We start from the raw sequence: 20,999 nt of genomic DNA, 5'->3' as shown, positions 1-20,999 counted from the left end.
AGAGTAGGAGATGGCCTAGCGCTACGAACAAGGCCAACAAATTGTGGTCATGCACCCAAACTCAGTCCTACTCATCTATGGAGGAAACCCCAAAAAGTTGCTGTAGCTGGGCCCCAAATTCCTCTTGGCAACCCTGAGCAAAACCAAAGCAATCTCTGCCCAAACTGAGAGATGAAGATGCTTGTAGAGAAAAAAAAGATAGAAAGGGGCAGTTTTAGGCAGTATGACTCTCGGTACAAACAATTGTTGAGCTCACTGAAGAAGCTGCTAAGTCTAAAGGGATAGACAGAAAGGGGTAATTCTGTCAATAACTGTTAATTTTGCCTCTGTACCCAGGTCAATGTCTCCAAGGCCGATTTAATTCAGAAGCAAAAAAAAAGCTGAAACTACAAGTTTCCGCTTTGTGAACAGCAATATAACGCTACCTCTAGCAAACAGGGAATAAATTGAAACCATCTGACATCACCACTTGTTAGTGGAAAACGTGGTATGTATAGTAGGAGTTAACTTCCTTAGAAGCCTGAAGATACATTAGATAAGTCACCTACATAAGTAGTGTCACATATTCCAAAATGCTGACATGTTCCAAACATTACAGACCTTAAACACAGCATAAAAAAGGAAACCTTTCACACAAAATATAAATAGACTGGTGTTAATTAAACATTATAGCAATTAGCATAATGACAACACTGCATAATACATGTATAATTATTATGGGTAAAAATAAATAAATACAGAAACAACATGTTAAACAACCCTAAAAAGAATTAAAAAAAAACAACAACAATGCTATGAAACAAACTTTATGTCCCATGTCAAATTCAATCCTTATGGATCTCTAAAGATCTGTGCCTCAACTGTAGCTAATTTATGAACTGATTTCCTTCCTCACGGCTGAGGTTTAACTTTCCATGTATCTTGAAAACTAATCAAAGATACAGGAAGTTCTGCTGTTTGGAGTTAATAAAATGATAGGAATTTGAGCAGTGCCATGCTCATCAATATATTCCCTGTATTTATGTATAGGCTAACACCTTACTGGCTAGGACTGGCTAGACAGCTAGTAAAGTATACTACAGAATCTATGTAGTGACCGCAACTACAATCTAAAAAAAAAAAAAAAAAAAAAATCACCGTCAAATCCCACCTCTAAATACATCTGGGGGACGATCCATTAGCTCTGGGTATATAGGGCCTAATTGGGTAAGTATTGCAAACTCTGCTAATTAACAGACTTTGCAATCCTTTGGATCGCATGCTGGGGGCCGCCCATTGTAGGGCAAGGCCGCCCAGCATGCTGACCGCCGCCTTCCCCACCCCCCTTGGTGAAGCAGAAATTGCAATCACATTGCAGTTTCTGCTACATTGCAGGAATTAAGGATGCCTCCTGCTGCCATGTTCCCGATCACGGTGGCTGCATGTGACGTCACACAGCCGCCGCGATCACGCCCCCGTTCGCCCGCACCACTCCCGTTTGGACAGCCCCGGGGGACAAATCCCTGCAGAGCTGGCAATGCAGGGGTGATCGAGCTGTGGACAGACGACGCCAGGGGATGCAGGGACACTGGGGAAGGGCTACTGTGAGAGTGTGCGGGCCAGACAGAAACTGAACAGCAGCAGGCCAGAGCTCCCTTCACAGTGTCTGCTTCCTCTCCAGCCCAGTGTCCCCCACCCTTACTGACCCCCTCATCCCAGTGTCTCCCATCCTGCCAGCCCAGTGTTCCCCTTCCCTACCCAACCAGCCCACTGTGCCCATCTCCCTGCCCCTCTGCAAGATCCCCAACAGCCAGTCCAGTCAAAGTGCCCCCTCATTCAGTCCAGTGTTCCCCGTTCTACAGCCTAGTGTTCCCCTCACCCCACCATCCCATCCAGACCAATGATATATACACTGCTTTCTGTCTCCCAATATCTCTCCCCATCACTTATCTCTCCTATCAGCCTCTCCCTGTCACCAAATCTCTCTCTCCGTCATCTTGTAAGTCACCCACAACGTCCCCCTGTCACCTATTCCCTGGCGTCACCCACTGCTTCATAGATACGGCATTCTCTTTGAAGCCACACCCACTTTTTCTGGAGTACACGTGCCTTTGGCGTGCTCTGAAGTACCTCCCCTCATTTCCTCCGTCATGGTACCCCCATGTAACTTTGTTCTGGATCCGCCCCTGGGTGAAGCTGTCTGGGTTGGTGAAGGGTCATAACTGAAAGGCACTGCCGACAGCAGGCCTCATTAGGGGAGAGTCTCAGTCACCCCCACATCTGTGCACCAATCTGAGTTAGTTCCAGTGAGTGTCAGTGTGTCTGTGCGTCTCTCTACTTTGAGAAAATTGGTGTCAGTGGACCCACTTTTTAGTAAATGAGTGGGTCCCACAGGACTGTCATTTACAATGTTATTCATAATCAGTCAGCACCTTATCCCCTCCCTACCCCCAGCACAGCCTGCCCTTACCCCCACTACTGCTTGCACTTAACCCCTTTACCTCATGGTTTATGTAGAGTATGTGGACACAATTTTTTTTTAACTGAGCACGATTACTGTTAAAAGCATTATTCCTACCCAAAATGGTTAATAAAAGGAATATAATGGCGTGAAAGAAAAAAAGTATAAAAATTCAGCATGTCGTGGATATTGACATTCCGGTATTTCCTATTGCGGATAATCTAGTATGAAAATATGTTCGTATCATATGGTCATAGGGGATGCACTCGGCATCCTAGTAGCCTGGATGCCAGCGGTCATGTGAATGACGCCGGAAACCAGACACCGCTAGGGACACCGGCGCCAGAACACAGACCGCTGGAATGCCAAAGGTGAGTATCAGGGTTAGGGTTAAGCACTGTGGGGGTGGTTAGGCGTACCCCCCAAGGGTTAGTCCTAGCCACCACCCCCACACGGATTAGCCCTAGCCGCCAGCCCCCCAAGTGTTAGGGTAGTGGGAAGAGAGGGGTTAAATACTTACCCCTGTCCAGTGTCTGAATCCTCATTGTCAGGATGGTGTGGTCGGTCATGTGACCGTCGACATCCCAAATGCCGCTATTTCATACCGGACCCTCTCATAGCGCCTCAGTTAATTCTTCAACCCTCTGTTTAAAATTAGCATCATCAGAGCAAATATAACCCAGCTTAATGTACTGTCCCTCCAGTAAGATCACGGATACAGGTTTTTTTTTTCAGAGTTGTTAGCAAACCAAAAAAGCACACTTATGGGCAAAACCATGTTGCACTACAGGTGGGGCAGACGTAACATGGGCAGAGAGTTATTGGGTATGGTATGATCAAACTGAAATCTAAATTGCAGTGTCAAAGTAAAGCAACCAGTATTTACCATGCACAGAAACAATATAACCCACCCAAACCTAAATCTCTCTGCATATTACATCTGCTCCACCTGCAGTTCGATATGGTTTTGCTGAATTACTAACTTTTTTGCAACTTTGAATAACCCCCACAGTGCGGTAGATGGCAGCTATCAGACTTTACAGAACAACTGTTCTCAACTCAAGTACCTCCAACAGATCATATTTTCTGAATTTATTTAATAATGCACAGGTGAGTGGATTTATTTTGCTGAGTGAGTAATTTTTCCACCTGTTTCCATAGACCGATATCCTGAAAACATGACTTGCTGGGAGTACTAGAGGACTGGAGTTGAGAACAACTTCTATAGATTACACAATTAATGTATTTACAAGAAAATGGATAAATATTTTATGAACTTCTAAATTAAATTGTAACTATGACATTATGTAACCTGTAAATTCAGCAACACAAACAAAAAAAACAAACAAAAGTATTTATCCGTAGACCAAACCTGTACTACATTCAGTGTAATTGAATAAACTGACAACAGGTGTAAATTAGAGATGTGCGGTGGACACTTATCGGGTTGTCTGTTTGATTTTGGATCTGGATCCCCGCTCGTATTTTGGATCTGGATTGGTTTTGCCAAAACCACCCTTTCAGGTTTTGGTTTTGGATCTGGATGATTTAAAAAAAAAAAAAAAAAAAAACCACAAAAAAACCAGCTCAAATCACTGCATTTGGGGGTAAATTTTGATCCTACGGTATTATTAACCTCAATAACATTAATTTCCACTCATTTCCAGTCTATTCTGAACACCTCACAATATTGTTTTTAGGCCAAAAGGTTGCACAGAGGTCGCTGGATGACTAAGCTAAGCGACTCCCAAGTGGGGGGAACAAACACCTGGTCCATCTAGGAGTGGCACTGCAGTGTAAGACAGGATGGCACTTTTAAAAACTAGGCCCCAAAGAGCACATACTGCAAAGGAGAAAAAAAAAAAAAAAAAAAAAAAAGAGGTGCAAGATGGAATTGTCCGTGAGCCTTCCCACCCACTCTTATGTTATATAAACAGGACATGCACAATTTAACAAACCAATCATTTCAGCAACAGGGTTTGCCACACGACTGTGGCTGAAATGATTGGTTTGTTTGGGCCCCCACCAAAAAAGCAATTAATCTCTCCTTGCACAAACTGGCTCTACAGTGTCAAGATGTCGTCCTCATCCCCATATCCTGCCCCCCCCCCCCCCCCCCCTTCAGTATTTACATCCTCATCTACACAGAGAAATAATAACAAACAGAAACACATAATTTAGGCGTCAGTGGACTGCTCATGATATTACCCAAAGTTTCTGAACTTGACAATGACTTATGATGAATGTGCTGCAGGTGACGTATAATGGAGGATGTTCCAAGGTGGTTAACGTCCTTACCCCTACTTATTATGGATTGACAAAGGCAACAGACGGCTTGATACCTGTTGTCCAGATTTGTGGAGAAACAATTCCACAATGAAGAGGTGGCTTTTTTGGTATTTTACCCAGGCATGGCAATGGGCTTTTTCATCCCATGGACAACAACTGTCTTCACTGGTGCCGTATTCAAACAAACCACATCACCATCCTTATCGTCAACTTACTCCTCAGCGCCAGCTACACCCATATCCTCCTTATCCTGGTGTACTTCTACAGTGACAATCTCAATATCAGCAACTGGACTGGCGGTGCTCCTCCCAGCACTTGCAGGGGGCGTGCAAATGGTGGTAGGAGCCTCCTCTTCCCATACAGCGTTGTGAAGGTCAGGCTTAGACATCGCAAACGCAGACAGTGTATTTTCACAACACCCCTGTAATTTTACAGCATACAAGACAGGGCCAGTGTACATTGATTTTCACTGCACCCCTGAATTTTTACAACATACAGGGCCAGTGTAATGTTATTTGAACAGCAACACCCCTATATTTTACAGCATACAGGAGGACAGTGCCCCTGCACCCTGTGCAACACAGTGACAGCGTGAACAATAACACCCATGTACAGCTGCAGCACATGAAACACCAGTGACAGCCAGGACAGCACCCCTAACACAGCACAGGTACACCACAGTGACTGCAGAGCACACACTAAACCCACCCCCTGCCACCACCCACAGAGAGAGACAGAGGTTTGCCTCCCTCACTCTCCAAGTCCGGAGTGAAAATGGCTGTGACACGCGGCTTTTTATATGGGATCCAAATCCCGCGAGAATCTGACAGCGAGATGATGACGTTTTGCCTCGTTCTGGTTTCTGAGTCTATATTGAGCTTGGTACCAGGCTGGGAGCGCGAAGTTCGGTTCTCAGGGAACCGAACCCGCTCATCTTTAGTGTAAATCCCTCAAACCAAGGATATACTCAAAAATAATTCAGTTACTCCATCTGTGATGCCTAACCATGAAATATTCTCAACCAACTGGCTAGTAACATGTGCTTTCACTGTGTTCATATATTAAATGTAGCAGTTTATAACTAAAGTATTTTAAACAAAATATTCATTTAAAAGTGAAGAATGACAGAATGTCACTTTCAGGAGTGAGCACAATTTTACAGAGTAACAGGCAAATATAAAACCCAAACTAGCTAAAGCTACTCCTCTGTGGTCAGTAACATTGTTGTCTAGGGAGACTCTGCCGCTTGTTACCATGGGATTTTGATTGTAGGTAAATTGACTGCATCCCGTTAAGGGATCAGTATGATTTACCTACAATCAGAATTCAACAATTGACCGATGGTGACAATACCGACACAGTGAAAATATCGACATGGTCAAAATACAGACAATTAAAATGTTGACAAGTCAAAAAGTCGACACAGGTTTTTCCATTTTTTTGGGGGGGAGGTGTATGTTGACATAGGTCAACATGGACACCGTATAGGTGTCCGCGTCCCCTCGCCAAGCTTCGGGCGCGGTGCCTCGCTGCGCTCGGCACACTATTATAATTCTCCCTCTATGTCCACTGGGATGGTAAAATATGAACATGTCTGTTTCAATGAAAAACTCAAGTTGATTTTTTGACCTGTCGACATTTTAAATTTAGGTATTTCGACTGTGTCGACATTTTTAAATGTCAGTATTTTGACCATGTCAGTATTTTGACATTGTCTGTATTTTGACCATCGGTCAATTGTTGTTGGCATTTTGACCATCGGGATTTTGATTGTAGGTAAATTGACTGCATCCCGTTACCATGTGTGTTTATGCAAAGTAAGCACATCAGCAACATTGGTTCATGTCCAGTTTTAAAGACCAATTACATAATTAAGATTATTTGTATCAAATTCCTCTTTGGTAAATAGCCACTTAAAAAAAATAAAAAAAGCAACACAAAACAGTAAAGGTGGGTACACACCTAAAGCTATATCTGCAGATGGTACACACTGACCAACCATCACTGCCATCTGCAGATATATCTGTGGTTGAGGACATACACACTGACAGATCGTCGTCATGAAATATGCCAAATCTTCCTGCAATTTACATAATGGGCTGGCCTTCTACAGAGCACACAGATAAAGGAACAGCCTTTCCTTTCTCTGTGTTCCCCCCGCCCCCCCCCCCCATTCCCCCATCTCTCTCTAAAGGTGCATACACACGGAACGATTATACCGACAATGTGGGCGTTCCCAATCGATAGGAATGACACATTGTTTCACATTGTTCCGTGTATGAACAATAACGATGCCAATGCGCGCACCAGCGGGTTGCTAGAGACAGCCTCAGATCTTTTGTACATGCAAGAATATTTGGGGCTGTCAGTAGCGATGCCATGCTGTCGTATGCAGCACAGCACCACTACCCCCACCGTAGTTAGTCGCTCCCAGCATTGGCAAGTGTGTGTGCACTCACCAATGCCGGCCCATCGCCGGTCATGATGTGTTGTTCATTGACACATTGTGCCGTGTACAGGCACCATTACTCTTTCCCTCTCTCCCAATGTCTCGCCCCCTCCATCTCCTACAATACTACATGTTTCGGAGGAGACAAATTATAACTAACATATAACTAGTGCGCGGAACTGACTTGCCTCCACAAAACCCCTTACGGCACACACTGGCCAAGGTACACGCAGCTCCAGCTGGTAGGGTCTCCCAATGTCAAGGTCTCCTGCTGGCTGGAGCACCTACTGATGGCTTCTTTAGGTGACTGCTCACAGCACCAGCAGTAGGACAACCTCTCGACACCCGATAACCCCCCCCCCCCCCCCATATTGTCAGAGCTCTCCAGCACCTGCTCACCTCCTCACCCTTGATGGTCACAGCATTGGCACCAGCCCCCCTTCCTCCCCCCATGCACAATGTCTGCTGATAGACATTAATACTAAGTAGTATCCTATGTGTGTTCCGGAACATGGCATGCTGGGTGTAGGGATCAGGTGTAATCAGTAGGTCTATCAGCCCTGTGTGTCCCGGCGCATGGCATGCTGGGTGCAGGGATCAGGCATAGGGATCTGTAGGCTCATAAGCCCTGTGTTCCGGTGCATGGCATGCTGGGTGTAGGGATCAGGTGTAGCGATCAGTAGGAGTATCAGCCCTGTGTGTCCCGGCACATGGCATGCTGGGTGCAGGGATCAGGCATAGGGATCTGTAGGCTCATAAGCCCTGTGTTCCGGTGCATGGCATGCTGGGTGTAGGGATCAGGTGTAGCGATCAGTAGGAGTATCAGCCCTGTGTGTCCCGGCACATGGCATGCTGGGTGCAGGGATCAGGCATAGGGATCTGTAGGCTCATAAGTCCTGTGTTCCGGTGCATGGCATGCTGGGTGTAGGGATCAGGTGTAATCAGTAGGTCTATCAGCCCTGTGTGTCCCGGCGCATGGCATGCTGGGTGCAGGGATCAGGCATAGGGATCTGTAGGCTCATAAGCCCTGTGTTCCGGTGCATGGCATGCTGGGTGTAGGGATCAGGTGTAGCGATCAGTAGGAGTATCAGCCCTGTGTGTCCCGGCACATGGCATGCTGGGTGCAGGGATCAGGCATAGGGATCTGTAGGCTCATAAGCCCTGTGTTCCGGTGCATGGCATGCTGGGTGTAGGGATCAGGTGTAGGGATCAGTAGGAGTATCAGCCCTGTGTGTCCCGGCACATGGCATGCTGGGTGCAGGGATCAGCAGGTGTATCAGCCCTGTGTGCGCCTTGCTGGGTGCAGGGGGAGTTCGTGTAGCGACGTCAGTGCAGGAGTCCCAGGGACTACACATGCTTGCATGCCCGCTGCCCTCACCTCAGTAAGGGCGGGATGTACTGTCACTGATCGCAGGTCATTGCTGGTCAACGCAATGATGCTAATCGCGTATGTACTAACATATGCGATTAGTATCACAGAGCGATGCCAGGGGTTGTCATGCGATCAGTGATGGTCCGCAGGACAAGGTTTGTGGCGGCTTCCGTCACCTCCCAGCCCCGGGAGGTGACGAGCTGGGAGTCCCCGTGATCCTCCTTCTCCCCCCTGCAGCTGAAAGGAGACAAGGCTGTGCTGCGGGGGAGAAGGAGGAGGGGGTCCGTGGGTAGAGAGATCGTCGTGAGCGGCGCAGTTCGGCGGCGGAATGCGGCAACGTTAAGAAGCCCATATGCTTCTATGGGGTATCGCCATCAAAAGATGGCGATACCCCCGGCGGCGTAATCCCAGCGGTGGGGCCTTAGTACATATGAAAATGCGGTAAAAACCCCGAAAACGGGGGTTTTACCGCATTTTCCCTTTAGTACATCCCGCCCTCAATGCGGAGCTCCACGCTCCGTCCGCTCCCCGGGGTCTCCTCCCGGTTTAGCACGACCAGATGAAGGCTCTCCATAGTGGCTAATGCCCACAACTCCAGCACAGGTCACTGCTCTGGCTGCAGTGCAGAAGCTTCTGCTAATTCCATAAGGACATCACTGACGTGAGTATACATTTGCATAATCCAGCCGACCTACATAATGGACGAGCCTATATATCGCATTGGCAGGTCGTCCATACACACAGCACGATGCACCAATATATATACAGATATACTGGTCATTGGCTGCGTTGCAGGGCCCACTCGATATGTCTATGAACGACAGTTCACCAACAAATCGTTTATACACACCCGCTGATCAGGTAACGATATATTGGCTGATCAATTGATCGGCCAATATATCTGCCAGTGTGTACCAAGCATGAAGCACTCTAATTTCAGAAAGAATAGCAACACATTCTTATACTTAATGAAATAATATTCAGTATAATACACTGATTATTCTGTTTATAGAGTCAAAAGAAGAAGCCTAATGTTGGTTCATTTCTAATATACTAAGTGCGGAAATCCTTTTACCTGTGATGAAGCATCGGGAGCGTAAAACTGGAGTTTTCTGCATTTTTCCCCCAATGCTTCACCAATATATATATATATATATATATATATTTTTTTTTTTTTTATTTTTTTTTACGGAGTATCCAATTACATCTCCCTTATAAAGAAAGAAAATAATAAGAATTTACTCACCGGTAATTCTATTTCTCGTAGTCCGTAGTGGATGCTGAGGACTCCGTAAGGACCATGTGGAATAGACGGGCTCCGCAGGAGACTGGGCACTCTAAAGAAAGATTCAGTACTATCTGGTGTGCACTGGCTCCTCCCTCTATGCCCCTCCTCCAGACCTCAGTTAAGGAAACTGTGCCCGGAAGAGCTGACATTACAAGGAAAGGATTTTGGAATCCAGGGTAAGACTCATACCAGCCACACCAATCACACTGAACAACTTGTGATAAACTTACCCAGTTAACAGTATGAACAACAACTGAGCATCACTCAACCGATGCTACATAACCATAACCCTTTGTTAAGCAATAACTATATACACGTATTGCAGAAAGTCCGCACTTGGGACGGGCGCCCAGCATCCACTACTGACTACGAGAAATAGAATTACCGGTGAGTAAATTCTTATTTTCGCTAACGTCCTAGTGGATGCTGGGGACTCCGTAAGGACCATGGGGATTATACCAAAGCTCCAAAACGGGCGGGAGAGTGCGGATGACTCTGCAGCACCGTATGGGCAAACACCAGGTCCTCCTCAGCCAGGGTATCAAACTTGTAGAATTTTGCAAATGTGTTCGAACCCGACCAAGTAGCAGCTCGGCAAAGCAGTAATGCCGAGACCCCTCGGGCAGCCGCCCAAGAAGAGCCCACCTTCCTTGTGGAATGGGCTTTCACTGATTTTGGATGCGGCAATCCAGCCGCAGAATGAGCCTGCTGAATCGTGTTACAGATCCAGCGAGCAATGGTTTGCTTTGAAGCAGGAGCACCCAGCTTGTTGGATGCATACAGGATAAACAGCGAGTCAGTTTTCCTGACTCCAGCCGTCCTGGCAACATAGATCTTCAAAGCCCTGACTACATTAAGCAACTTGGAATCCTCCAAGTCACGAGTAGCCGCAGGCACCACAATGGGTTGGGTTCAAATGAAAAGATGACACCACCTTTGGCAGAAACTGCGGACGAGTCCGCAATTCTGCCCTATCCATATGGAAAACCAGATAGAGGCTTTTACATGACAAAGCCGCCAATTCTGACACACGCCTAGCTGAGGCTAAGGCCAACAGCATGACCACTTTCCACGTGAGATACTTTAGCTCCACTGTCTTAAGTGGCTCAAACCAGTGGGATTTCAGGAAACCCAAGACCACGTTAAGATCCCAAGGTGCCACTGGTGGCACAAAAGGAGGCTGAATATGCAGCACTCCCTTAACAAACGTCTGAACCTCAGGCAGTGAAGCCAGTTCTTTTTTAAAGAAAATGGATAGGGCCGAAATCTGGACCTTTATGGACCCTAATTTTAGGCCCATAGTCACACCTGACTGTAGGAAGTGCAGGAATCGACCCAGCTGGAATTCCTCTGTAGGGGCCTTCCTGGCCTCACACCAAGCAACATATTTTCGCCATATACGGTGATAATGTTTTGCTGTCACGTCCTTCCTAGCCTTTATCAGCGTAGGAATAACTGCATCCGGAATGCCCTTTTCTGCTAGGATCCGGCGTTCAACCGCCATGCCGTCAAACGCAGCCGCGGTAAGTCTTGGAACAGACAGGGCCCCTGTTGCAACAGGTCCTGTCTGAGAGGCAGAGGCCATGGGTTCTCTGTGAGCATTTCTTGCAGTTCCGGGTACCAAGTCCTTCTTGGCCAATCCGGAACAATAAGTATTGTTCTCACTCCTCTTTTTCTTACGATTCTCAGTACCCTGGGTATGAGAGGAAGAGGAGGAAACACATACACCGACTGGAATACCCACGGTGTCACCAGTGCGTCCACAGCTATCGCCTGAGGGTCCCTTGACCTGGCGCAATACCTCTTTAATTTTTTGTTGAGGCGGGACGCCATCATGTCCACCTGTGGCAGTTCCCATCGATTTACAATCTGCGTGAAGACTTCTTGATGAAGTCCCCACTCTCCCGGGTGGAGGTCGTGTCTGCTGAGGAAGTCTGCTTCCCAGTTGTCCACTCCCGGAATGAACACTGCTGACAGTGCTTGCACGTGATTCTCTGCCCAACGAAGAATCCTGGTGGCTTCCGCCATTGCCACCCTGCTTCTTGTGCCGCCCTGGCGGTTTACATGAGCGACTGCCGTGATGTTGTCTGACTGAATCAGCACTGGTTGGTCTCAAAGCAGAGGCTCCGCTTGACTCAGGGCGTTGTATATGGCCCGTAGCTCCAGGATATTTATGTGCAGACAAGTCTCCTGACTTGACCACAGCCCTTGGAAGTTTCTTCCTTGAGTGACTGCCCCCCACCCTCGGAGGCTTGCATCCGTGGTCACCAGGACCCAGTCCTGTATGCCGAAACTGCGGCCCTCGAGGAGGTGAGCACCTTGTAGCCACCACAGAAGAGACACCCTGGCCCTGGGGGACAGGGTGATCATCCGATGCATCTGAAGATGCGATCCGGACCACTTGTCCAGCAGATCCCACTGAAAGATCCTCGCATGGAACCTGCCGAAGGGAATGGCTTCGTATGACGCCACCATCTTTCCCAGTACTCGTGTGCAGTGATGCACCGACACCTGTTTTGGCTTTAGGAGGTCTCTGACCAGAGTCACGAGCTCCTGAGCCTTCTCCTCCGGGAGAAACACCTTCTTCTGGTCTGTGTCCAGAATCATGCCCAGGAAGGGCAGACGCGTCGCAGGAATCAGCTGCGACTTTGGAATGTTCAGAATCCAGCCGTGCTGACGCAACACTTCCTGAGAGTGTGCTACGCTGATCAGCAACTGCTCCCTGAACCTCGCCTTTATGAGGAGATCGTCCAAGTATGGGATAATTGTAACCCCTTGCTTCCGAAGGAGCACCATCATTTCCGCCATCACCTTGGTAAAAACTCTCGGTGCCGTGGACAGGCCAAACGGCAACGTCTGGAATTGGTAATGACAGTCCAGTACCACAAACCTGAGGTACTCTTGATGAGGCGGATAAATGGGGACATGCAAGTAAGCATCCTTGATGTCCAGAGACACCATAAAATCCCCCTCTTCCAGACTTGCAATGACCGCTCTGAGCGATTCCATTTTGAACTTGAATTTCTTCAGATAAATGTTCAGGGATTTTAAATTTAAAATGGGTCTGACCGAACCGTCCGGTTTCGGTACCACAAACATAGTGGAATAGTAGCCCCTTCCCCGTTGAAGGGGGGGAACCTCTACCACCACCTGCTGGAGAAAAAGTTTGTGAATTGCCGCCAACACTATCTCCCTTTCCATGGGGGAAGTTGGTAAGGCCGATTTTAGGTAACGGTGAGGGGGCGTCACCTCGAATTCCAGCTTGTATCCCTGAGACACAATTTGTATAGCCCAAGGATCCACCTGTGAGCGAACCCACTGGTGGCTGAAATGTCGGAGACGCGCCCCCACGGCTCCTGGCTCCGCCTGTGGAGCCCCAGCGTCATGCGGTGGATTTAGTGGAAGCCGGGGAAGACTTTTGTTCCTGGGAACTAGCTGCATGGTGCAGCTTTTTTCCTCTACCCCTGCCTCTGGCAAGAAAGGACGTGTGATGCCTAGCATCTGTCCCTCCGACCCCTCCTAACTACAACTGCAGCTGCTGCCCGGTTGCTAGGCAACTAACGTGGTCCTGACAATTACCTGGAGGACACTAGGACCCAGGATGAAAGAACCTGCAGGCTCAAGGGGATTGGCGGGCCGGAGAGCGGGAGAAGTGTAGGCGGGACTGGCGCCTAGAAGAGAAGTCAGGCGAGAGGAAGGACGAAGCTGCGGCGGCTGAGGAGACGGAGTGCGCCCCGTCGCTGAACCGAGGTGACGGAGTGCGCCCTGCCGCTGAACCGAGGAGACGGACGGAAGGGGAGTGACGCAAGAAGAGCGCGTCGGAGAGTGCTGGCGGGCGGCGACAAGGAGGGAGACGCGCTGCACCGGCCAACAAGGAGAGCTGTGAGCCGCGGCCAGGAGGACTGGGGCAGCGGGAGCCGCCTGCACGAGAGCGGACCGCACTGCCGCCTCAGGGGAGAGCTAGACGCCGACTGAGGGGATCGGGCGCTGCTGCAGAGGACGTCCTCGCGCCAGCCGGGAGAAGAGAACCAGGTACTGCCAAATCTGCCCAGCCTTCCCCCCTTTACTCTACCAGCGAGAGACGCCCTACAGGGGTCCAGGGACCGCCAACCCCATCTACCCCGGCCCTGACCAGTCGCACCGGTTTCCTCTCATAATATGCCCCCCTCAACACACACGCAGTGATACCGTTACGGAAAGAGTCCCCTGAGCCACAACAAGCCTGACCACGTGGCCTCATTTGGGGTCAAAGCGCCACCTACCACCAATCCCCGCGACTATATCACAGGATACGGGCCGGCCCTAAGGGAACAACGCCACTTACCTGCATCCCCTTCCCATGTTGTACTTAGGGAGGTGCACCCAGCGAGACAACTGACACTGTTCCCAGCGGAGGTAGTTGTCCGTACCCCAAGACTTCCACTTCCGAGGATAATAGCACCGCGTACTGTGTGCAGGACTTACCAAGCTCTCCCATTGGGGAATAGACGTAACTCCAGTGACATTACCGTGCAAACGCACGTTTGAACTTCTCCGGATTATATGGATTTTGGGCCAAAGATCCCTTTATTGAGTTCATAGTGCCACCTAGTGGCATGTTCAACGTACTGCCTGTCTATTCATGAAACTTGCTTTTCTAAAGACCCCTTTTTGGGATGTTAAAGTTCTGAAATGCATTTGTGTCATTATTATGCTATTTTCATATTGCTTTTGTGAATGATATGTGAGCAATGGTAATGAACTTAACCGAAACGTGCTAGGTTTACTAACCGCAAACCCAGTTTCCCTGAACGGGGATTAGCCGCTTTTACAATAAATCTTTGTTACCGTATCCCACCGTAGTGGTCCTCTCACATTTGGGGGGGGGGGGGGGGGGGGGGTGTTGTCTATACTGGGGTATCTCCGTCCCTTCTGCCCAGGTTCTGCACAGGTGTCCTCCGCAGATTCCAACAGACTTCGCACAAGCAGGAACTGGACGACCGGACCAGCCGGAACGGGACAGACGCGAGACTCCAGGTACGCTTAACCACATATCACAGACGCACCTCTGACCTTCTTGCTCTTCTGAGAACGAAAGGACTGCATTTGGTAATACGGTGCTTTCTTAGGCTGTGGAGGGACATAAGGCAAGAAATTTGACTTCCCAGCCGTAGCTGTGGAAACTAGGTCCGAGACCGTCCCCAAACAATTCCTCACCCTTATAAGGTAAAACCTCCATGTGTTTTTTAGAGTCGGTATCCCCTGTCCATTGCCGAGTCCATAAGACCCTTCTGGCAGAAATGGACATTGCGTTTACTCTAGAGCCCAGCAGGCAAAGGTCCCTCTGGGCATCCCGCATATATAGGACCGCGTCCTTGATATGTGCCAGGGTCAGTAGAACAGTGTCCCTGTCCAGGGTATCTATCTCCTCAGACAGAGTATCCGTCCATGCAGCTACCGCACTACACATCCAGGCCGAAGCAATTGCTGGCCTCAGCAGTGTGCCAGAATGTGTATAAACAGACTTCAGGATAGCTTCCTGCTTTCTATCCGCAGGATCCTTTAGGGTGGCCGTATCCTGAGACGGCAGGGCCACCTTCTTAGACAAGCGTGTCAACGCCTTGTCTACCCTAGGGGAGGATTCCCAGCGTAACCTGTCCGTTGGCAGGAAAGGATACGTCATAAGTAATCTCTTGGAAATTATCACCTTCCTGTCAGGGGAATCCCACGCTTTTTCACATAATTCATCACTTCATGCTTTTTCTCCCCATACATATAAATCCTCTTGTCAGGGACAGGATTTTCCTCAAAATGTGTAATACATCCTTCATTGCTACAATCATGTAGCGGATGGCTTTAGTCATTTTAGGCTGCAACTTTGCCTCATCGTCATCGACACTGGAGTCAGATTCCGTGTCGACATCTGTGTCAACTATCTGGGATAGTGTGCGCTTTTGAGACCCTGACGGCCTCTGCGCTGTAGGATCAGGCATGGGTTGAGACCCTGACTGTCCCAAGGTTACAGTTTTATCCAATCTGTTATGCAAGGAGTTTACATTATCATTTAACACCTTCCACATATCCATCCAATCAGGTGTCGGCACCGTCGGCGGCGACACCACACTCAGCTGCACTTGTTCTGCCTCCACATATCCTTCCTCATCAAACATGTCGACACAGGCGTACCGACACACAGCACACACACAGGGAATGCTCTGACTGAGGACAGGACCCCACAAAGGCTTTTGGGGAGACAGAGAGAGAGTATGCCAGCACACACCCCAGCGCTATATAACCCAGGGATTACACTGTACCTTAGTGTTTACCCCGTAGCTGCTGTTAAATATATCTCTGCGCCTAAATTTATGTGCCCCCCCCTCTCTTTTTTACCATCTATTGCACCTGTATACTGCAGGGGAGAGCCTGGGGAGCGTCCTTCCAGCGGAGCTGTGAAGAGAAAATGGCGCTGGTGTGCTGAGGAAGAAGGCCCCGCCCCCTCAGCGGCGGGCTTCTGTCCCGCTTTAATGTGTAAAAAATGGCGGGGGCTCGGGCATATATACAGTCCCAGACTGTATATATGTCTATTTTTGCCAAAAAGGTAATTAATTGCTGCCCAGGGCGCCCCCCCCTGCGCCCTGCACCCTACAGTGACCGGAGTGTGCGGTGTGCTGTGGGAGCAATGGCGCACAGCTGCAGTGCTGTGCGCTACCTTAAGTGAAGACAGGAGTCTTCAGCCGCCGACTTCGATGTCTTCATGCTTCTGCTGCTTCTGTTCTTCTGGCTCTGCGAGGGGGACGGCGGCGCGGCTCCGGGAACGGACGATCAAGGTTAGGTACCTGTGTTCGATCCCTCTGGAGCTAATGGTGTCCAGTAGCCTAAGAAGCGCTACCTAGCTGCCGTGAGTAGGTTTGCTTCTCTCCCCTCAGTCCCACGTAGCAGAGAGTCTGTTGCCAGCAGAAGCTCTCTGAAAATAAAAAACCTGACAAAATACTTTCTTTTCTAGCAAGCTCAGGAGAGCCCACTAGGAGCACCCAGCTCGGCCGGGCACAGATTCTAACTGAGGTCTGGAGGAGGGGCATAGAGGGAGGAGCTAGTGCACACCAGATAGTACTAAATCTTTCTTTAGAGTGCCCAGTCTCCTGCAAAGCCCGTCTATTCCCCATGGTCCTTACGGAGTCCCCAGCATCCACTAGGACGTTAGAGAAACATAAGTTCAGTGAAACCTGTATGCTTTCGCTGCCAAGGACCTGAAAAGCTGTCTCTTATCAGGGATTTTGTGTCGCCTGCCTGAGGCAGGTGAAACAAAATCCTGATACGCCACGGTGACCCGTCAGTGTCCCATGTAACATAGAATTTGACGGCAGATAAGAACCACTTGGCCCATAGCAAGCTGGGACTGCAGTGAGGGCGCCCGAGAGCCGGTACTCAGCTATATGACACCCGGCGGGGAACCCGGAGCAGCGTCGTGACCCGCATACCCACTCTTCCCCCACACAAGGTAACAGTCGCATGACGGGGAGCTATCATGTGACCAGGGACCTGAAGGTTGTCATGCTACCCTGTCTGCACCAGAAACTGTCAGGAGCAAGCAGTAACACAAAAACCCTGATAAGCTGCAGCTCGTGCTTGACATACACCATACAATTATTTGGCATCTCACCGATTTAACCAATTTGTACAGAGTTTCTGTTCGTTTTCCAGTGTGTGGGATTGACATTTGTTCCTATCCATTACCAGATTTTCATTCCAAGCATCCAGATTGGACAGTCTACCCCAGTGGTTCTCAACCTCGGTCCTCAAGTACCCCCAACAGTTCATGTTTTCCAGGTCACCTAGCTGGTGCACAGGTGTATTCATTACTTACTGACACATTTTAAAAGACCCACAGCTGGAGCAAATTATTTCACTTGCAATCCTGTGAGGAGACCTGGAAAACATGAACTGCTGGGGGTACTTCAGGACCAGGGTTGAGAACCACTGGTGTACCCAATAATTGTATAGTATATGCCCAGATTAAGTTACAGAAGTCATATTCTAGTCCATATTTATTTGGCTGGATAGGTGTAGGCTTGGATCATCCCTGATTTATTTTCTTTTATTTTTTTTCTCTTACAACAAAATGAGCAGCGGTGCGGGCAGATACTGCAAGCACCCGCACGAACACTGGAGCCGATGTGGCAGCAATGGCGACCAGGTCGGTGACTTCCACCGTGTACCTCCAGGACTGTGGCACCTCTTGAGGACCTGCAGCCGTAAACAGAACTGGGACGGTAAGACTGGCTGCCTGTTTGCAGGGAGCCACGACATGGCGGCAAACCTCCACGCTAGCGGGAGACGGCAGGTGCAGTGGAGGCCCAGGTAAACGGCACCTATTTTCTGCTAGTCTACCAGGGCATTTGCCACAGGTCAGAGCTGGGTCCTGGGGGTTTTGCACCTGGGGGAAGGTGAGCCTAGCCTGTAGCACCTGCCCCACCACTGAGCCTTGCTTAAAGCCAGGCTTTCTGCCTGCCTCAGGATTACTTCTCCTCCCTCTAACCTGCGCCTGATAATTACAGAAGGTGCTGTAGGTTAAGATCATTGTACTAGCAGGAGTACTGTGTTGGTGTAATTTACCACATTACTACACCAGCACGTTTTGACCTCAGTCTTTTTCAAGGTGTGTCTTGAAAAAGACTGAGGTCGAAACGCGTTGGTGAGGGACTGGAGGATATGGTGACGGACTGACGGACTACTGCTACACTGACCTTTCGGTGAGAGACCCGGGCTTACTTCTCCCATATGGTTCATGTTGTGAACATCTTGGCATTTAGTCTAGAGGTCCTTCCTGTTTTGTTCATTGTCTATTTTTCTACGTATTTTGTGAAATAAATGTGAGAGACTTTTTTTATGGAGACGGATTTTGGTTTTCGTCCTTGACACATATACCATCGAAGTGTTCTGAACAACTACTGAAGATAAAGATACCTTGATATGAGTAGCACCATTTCGGCCGATGTAAGCATACAAGTGAGCCTTCATCTTGTCGTTTGACTGTGGCATTGCATGATCCTGAATTGATAAAAGATACCTTTATGTGCAGTTTACTCTCTCTGTTTATGTAAGCCCACTTGTGAGTGTCCGTAATTTTGGAATTCACGTCTGGGTGACCCTGTAAAAATAGAAAAATCTCCACGGACCTCATATATTGATAGGGGATTACCCAGGAACCAATATCCCATCCAATATATATTATTAACACGTTCTTTTTCCCTCTAATTCCATTCCAACTATTCGGAGGTAATTTTGAATCACCACTGAGGAACAGACCAGAAAAGATACCACCACCTGTTTAGAGATTACCATTTTGAATTTAAATTACCACTAAGAAGCAGACCGGAAAAGATACTGCTATGTGTTTAGAGATTACTATTTTCAAGTAAGCACACAGTGTACCTTTTCTGGTGGTGGAACAAGACGAAACCCTAGTCACATAAATACAAAGAAACCTTTACGAGCTTTATATCCACATATTTCATGTAAGAAAAGTTTAAGCACACACTCCTTAAACTTTTTTCCCCACACGGTGGCGAACCCATAGGAGTACTCATTGAACAACCACCCCCCATATGGGAAAAGGAATCGAATTCTTGCAGTTATACTCCCATTGTTCAATCATCTGAGCGTAAGAGGAACTGAACTCCTGTTTCTTTGTGGTTTCCTTTTCATATTCCCGATGAAACATTTGGAGATTTAAAGAATACGACCAGAAGACAACTATAAAAGAACCCTTTTTTTATGAACTGAGTGGAGATCCGGTTGGGTATTAATAAACTCCCCTGTACCTGAGAACATTTATTTTGGTTACATACAACATTCATATTCCTTTATGTCATTGTCCAGCAGTGCGCAATTGAGGTAACCCTCATCTTTGTTTAGCTACACTACGCATGCCCAATCTCATCTGTTTTTGGAAGCCAAGCAAAGTTGGGCCTGGTTGGTGCTTGGATGTGAGACCACCTGGGCATACCAGATGCTGTTGGTGGCCATGGTAGCGACCGGAAGCATCTTGTGCCTCCAGTCCGGGCATATGGACTCCACTCCTACAAAAACTTGGATGGTCCTCCCTGCACGGTATGCAGGGCAGGATACGATAACCTCTTATGGCAGGACAAGATGGTTTCCATGCTGGCAGCTTCCATAACAATGTTTATACTGTACTATAGCCGCACCAGCTCGGTACTGGACTTCCTCTGCCTGCAGGACAGGATTAAGTGTCAGGCTTTTTTTACGGTACCTACTTCAGCCAGGGGGTTCAAAGCCATGTGCTTGAGGGCCATTGGTAACCAAACATCCAGCACCGAGACCAGCTACAGCCTTACTGTCGGACGGGGGGGGTTCCCGGGAATAAGGGCCTACGTCTCCGCAGCAGATTAGGTCCTCACCGGACACTTGAGTCAGAGAGAGTCTTTCAGGGTTTCGCTCTAAATTTAGGGTAGACCCTCCTCAGTGGTTTCAGCCTCTGTATGCAATGGGATCACAGTTAGGCTGAAGCTTGTCAGGAGTTAGTGGACTCCAGGGTCATTGTCCCAGCTCCCCATACCTTACGGGGGCTTTCTGCAGCAGCTCTGTGTTATGTTCAGCGGAGCACGGCACTTATTGTCCTATTCTCCATTTCCAGTTGTTATCTGGGTCTTCAGTTCCCCGGGTTCTGAGGAGTCTCTGTGCCCCTTACTGAGGGTTTGGGCACCTGGAGATTTATATCGCATCCCAGAGCATTTAGGATGCAGTTTTGGCTGTTTTGCTTGTCCTTATGTTCTCAGGTTGTGCATGCAAGTGCATTACTACCACTTTGGACATGGCTGTTCAGGTCAATGACATCCGCGGTTGGTGGTGGCTGCACATCTGCGTCACAGGGATGTCAGGCATTCGCCACATTTGGTCGACCTCCTTCTCTGGGCTCAATCCCTAGAGTTCTTGACAGCACACATTCAGGAGATGGTGGAGCCTCTTCAGCCTAGGGACTAGAACAGAGGTTCTCAAACTCGGTCCTCGGGGGCCCACACAGTGCATGTTTTGCAGGTAACCCAGCAGGTGCACAGGTGTATTAATTACTCACTGACACATTTTAAAAGGTCCACAGATGGAGCTAATTATTTCACTTGTGATTCTGTGAGGAGACCTGCAAAACATGCACTGTGTGGGC

General features: G+C 48.6%; 1 protein-coding gene across 6 annotated transcripts in view; it reads right to left on the bottom strand.

The window, feature by feature from the left end:
* Positions 1–20,999, bottom strand: part of NAV1 (neuron navigator 1) — a 468,103-nt gene that overhangs the window by 135,519 nt on the left and 311,585 nt on the right. The gene's annotated exons all lie outside the window — the stretch shown is intronic.

Source organism: Pseudophryne corroboree, chromosome 2 (assembly GCF_028390025.1).
Source record: "Pseudophryne corroboree isolate aPseCor3 chromosome 2, aPseCor3.hap2, whole genome shotgun sequence".
Taxonomy (NCBI): Eukaryota; Metazoa; Chordata; class Amphibia; order Anura; family Myobatrachidae; genus Pseudophryne; species Pseudophryne corroboree.
The sequence above is the reverse complement of the archived record's forward strand: the minus strand, read 5'-3'. Positions and strand labels throughout refer to the sequence as shown.